Here is a 4,602-nt window from a genome sequence, read left to right as displayed (position 1 = left end):
CCCCAAAAAAACGACAGGACTTTTTGAATGACCTGGTATTACATTTTTAAAACTGTTATTACTATTTTGCCTTTCAGTAAATTATCTGTGTTTTACTTAGTACAGATTAGATGTTGGTTTATTTATCCAATGTAGTCATTTTCCTTTGCTTTTATTTATTATTCCTTTACTTCAATCAATGTGTTCTCCATCAATTTTTCTTTTATTTTTAGGATTTACTTTACTCCTTTCATCTCTATTTAATTAGGAAATCTGCTTTGTTTTGTATCTCTGAACAATAGTTTCTTAGTAATTTTGTTAGTGAAATTTTGGCCAGTCTTTTATGGTTCTTTGCAGAACACCATGTATGGGTTTTTTTTTTTTTTCTGGTCAAGACTCCCATTGGAGTCCTATACTGCCTAACCATGGTTGGGGGTCAAAGTTTTTCATTTTTTGGGACCGTCAATAAAAAAAGTCAACACCCCAGGCTGGATTCGCACCGGCACCGCCAATAGACATTGTTCCTTTTAAACCCCTACCCACCGTAACATTTTGGTTCCATCTGGACCGGATATTTTTCTTATTAATTTTTTTTCTCATGGTCCTCCGGTTGTCGAATTGTTATTGCACATTTTATTTTATCTCTTGTTTTAAATTATTTTCTATATAAAAAAAATATTTTGTAAGGTGCTCCATTCTGCCATTAATTAATTTAGTTTTTCTCGTCCTCTGTCTTCACTTATTATCTATCTTTCAGTTTTTTTTCATTCATATCATTCACCTCTAAAATAAAAATGGACATACCATGGAATATCAAAATTCAATTTGAAAAACTCAAAGAGAAATTAAACTGTTACGTATCCCAGATTAAAACATGTATTTCTCAAAGGCGGAGTATTGCAATAGACCCTGATATATTATTCTTATTTAAAGACATGTACTTAAAACTGAGACCTTGTTACACTTCCTTCTGTGAGGCCTACGATTCACTTAAAGAACTTTGCTCCCACTCAAATGTTTCATACCTTTTTCCAACTAAAGAAGATCTTTCCCTCTTTAAATCTGTGCAGAAATAATATTATTATGAAGGTCTTCCCATTCATGAAAATTACATGAACCCCACTCCTGAGGTCCTCTTGCCTCAAAGGCTCATTCAATTATCTTCACTCGTTATCACAAGTCAATCTTTCCTCGCCAATGAGAGCCAAGACCCATAGTCCTCATTCTATCAACAATAGCATAACAACAAAGTGTCCAAGATTTAAGAGAGTCCTCAATAACCATTGTTATAATTTAGGTACAGATGAAGGATCACTTCAGCCAACCAGTAATTCAAAAGATCTTCCTCAAAACTCTGGAGTTGCAGGCACACCTCCCTGTTCCAATTCTACATGCCGCTCTAGTTCACTGGGTCATTGTAGTAAATTTATAAATTCCTTAGAGGTACAACAAAACAAACATTCTGTCTGTTCAGCTGTGCCAGAGCCACTTATTGACATTTCGTTGGAAGTTACCATACAAAATCACTCGCAACAGTTACCCCCTTCCTTAGTGTCTCCTGTTAGTGCTCTTGGTCCTACTGGGCTCCATGAGCCTTATTCACTGAGGTGAGATCGCCCCCCTACATCTGATCCTAATAAATCTTACGACATTTCATTAGAAAATATTTTCGTCCAAGACAAAATACCAGGATCAAAACACCCAGCTGCATCAGATTCTAATCACGCAAGCGACATTTTGCTGATAAATATTTTTCCACCATTTCACTGACAATTGTGGTGCACCTCCAAGAGGTCCCCAATCTGTGGTCTATCTGAACCTACCTGCCTGCCTCAGCCTGAAATCCTAAAATCTAATCAGTCTACTCTGTTAGAAGCTGATAAAACCAATGACATTTTGTTGGATGTTACCTTTATACAAAATCACTCACAGCCCTTACCCTCTTCTGTGAGGTCTCCAGGCAGTTCTCTTGGTCCCATCAAGCTCCATGAGCTTGATCTCTGGAGATCAGATCATCCAGCTTCATCTGATCTTAATTAATGTAACGACATTTCATTAGAAGTTGCAATGTACTTCTTACAATCATTATTTATTTTCTGCCATCTATTGTTGTCTCAGATGCCCCACAACAAGATTACTTATTACATGCACCAAAGATCTCGTAAAATTAATCCACCTTCTTTCATTACTTTCGTCATTCTAACCATTCAAGTCAGCTGTTCACATATCCTCTTCATACCTTGTTTGACCCCTCGCGCTTTTCCATGATTTGAGCGGTTTTCTCTGGGGAGCATTCCCTGTGGTATCAAATACCTAATTTCTCTGAATACCAAATACCTAATTTCTCTGAATACCAAATACCTAATTTCTCTGAATACCAAATACCTAATTTCTCTGAATATCAAATACCTAATTTCTCTGATACTAGATAAATTTAAAATTTTAAGCAGGCGGCATGGTGTGCTCTTTTATTATGCCGCTTATTTAAATCCTGCTACAGTCAGCATTAAGTAGACCACTCTTTGCCACACCAGAAGATGTTATGGATGTGAACGTCAACCTACTGAAGCGATGGCTGGTAATGAAGCTAATCTATCAACACTGTTGCCAAAGAAGGAAAATGCAGTATATGCATCAGTGGAAGAAATGGCCAATACCAAGAATAAACCTTAACATCAGTGACTTTGTAATTATAAATGAGCAGAATACATTTTTCAAGATTTGGCCTCTCAAAAGAATCATCGCCACGCATTCTGGGCAAGATGGGATCATGAGAGTATCAACACTGGAAACCAAAAACTGGAGAATATCAGCAGCGAATTATCAAACTAGTTCTCCTTAACCTCATCAGTGTCAATTTAAAACTTTTAACAAATTTTAGGTGGGCGGTATGTTGTGGCCAACATACTGTCCACAAATCGATTACATTTATATATGATTTTTATAACGTCAAAAAAAAGAAGAACTACTCTCTGTTGTTTTTTATACTGAAAATTAACAGATAACGTTTTAGCGTCTCACAGCGTGTGCACACACATTGTTTAGTCTTTCCTCACTATGCACTCGTAGTTGCCAGCATCCTGGCCATCTCCGTCGTCTTCATCATTTTAGCCAAGGCAGGCGGAATATTTAGGATCATCCTCCAAGAGGACAAGGCGGGCATACGTCCTTTTGTCAATCTACATTCACGAGAACATCCACTTAGAACAAGAACCACAAATGGGCCCCCATCAACCACCCGGTGATATAAGACTTTTTTTTCTAGTTTGTATATTTTTATATATTTTGTGTTCCTTTTATTATGTTCACTTATTTAAAAATACAAAATTCGGCTATTCTTTTCTTTTCACTGCTTTTCACGTTTGGGCTAGCAAAGGTTCCTTTTGAACCCCTACCCACCATAACAGTGAGTCTCTCCTCCCTCTTCCTCTTGCCACTTCATTTATTTTCCAAATGGCATTTGGAATAATCTTTTTTTAAAAAATAATGGTATAAAATGGCACAAATTTCAATACAAATCTGCCATTTAATAAATTTTACAAAAAAATGTTTGTTAATGTTAATTTTTAAAATGTTGATGAACTGATATTTGAATTTTCAATTTTTACATAATCCTGATGATATGTACAAATTGAAATTCTTTATTGTATGAGCTGTATTTTGCTTTTAAAGAGTTGGTGCTAAATCAATTCATATGTGTAAATTTAAGTAGATACAAAAATAATACTTCATCTTACTATTTATGGAAACATAAAATGGTATTTCTTTTGTGAAAATTATAATAATAAAAATGAATAACAGGCCTAGGGAACCCAAAGATTTGATGCCAATGCCACCAATCACTGCCTATGCATATCTGTTCACTGACCGTCCTTCAAACCTAGAACCAACTGATCAGCCTTATCACAATCCTCCTACTTAAGAGTCTACCCTGTCTACCCTCAGACACTTAAGAATCGTTTCAGTGCTTATTAACTTTTTTGGGATTCATTTATTATTCCAATCTATACATTGAGCCTAACAACTTTACTTGCCCATTTTATTTGCAACAATGCTATCTCCATAATTTTATTTACTGAGTACAGCTCATGGAATGCTGCATTGTGTACCCTTTTTAAAGTCTCTAGTTAACTCATCCATCTTCACTCCAAATATTTTATGCAATACTTTATTTTCAAAAAACTTAAGGCATTGTTAGTATAAAAACCACGATTCCCATAAACAACCGTAGGAAGGATAATAATTGTTTAAATCCTATCTTTTAATTCCTTAGAAAAAAGACACGAGCTAAGTAATTTTGAATTTGAAAAATAACGAACATTTCCTACCTTGATTTCCCTATACATTTAATTTTTTTATAGTTATTCTAGACCCCAAATACTTAATTTACTCTGTCTGTTAAGTATTCCCTCTTATATCTACATCACTTATAAATAGTGCGAGTAAATGGTACCAATACTCTTGTTTTACTGGGCAGGAAAGTAATCATATACAAATGTATTAATTCATTATTATTATTAGGTCATTCTATTTGCCATGGCAGACTCTAGCATTCTCCATGAGCTTCTGCCATTCTTCTCTGTTTTGGGCAAATGTTTACCAATTACAGAAGGCTTTTCACAT

The 4,602-nt window shown here is 35.2% G+C and overlaps 1 protein-coding gene across 3 annotated transcripts in view; it reads left to right on the top strand.

The window, feature by feature from the left end:
* The window catches only part of kon (chondroitin sulfate proteoglycan 4-like protein), a 132,552-nt gene that overhangs the window by 58,244 nt on the left and 69,706 nt on the right, over positions 1-4,602 (top strand). The window lies entirely within an intron of this gene.

This window comes from Halyomorpha halys, unplaced genomic scaffold (assembly GCF_000696795.3).
Source record: "Halyomorpha halys isolate HHAL.00 unplaced genomic scaffold, Hhal_1.1 Scaffold936.1, whole genome shotgun sequence".
In the NCBI taxonomy this organism is placed as follows: domain Eukaryota; kingdom Metazoa; phylum Arthropoda; class Insecta; order Hemiptera; family Pentatomidae; genus Halyomorpha; species Halyomorpha halys.
Note: the sequence above shows the minus strand (reverse complement) of the source record. Positions and strands in the feature narration are given on the sequence as shown.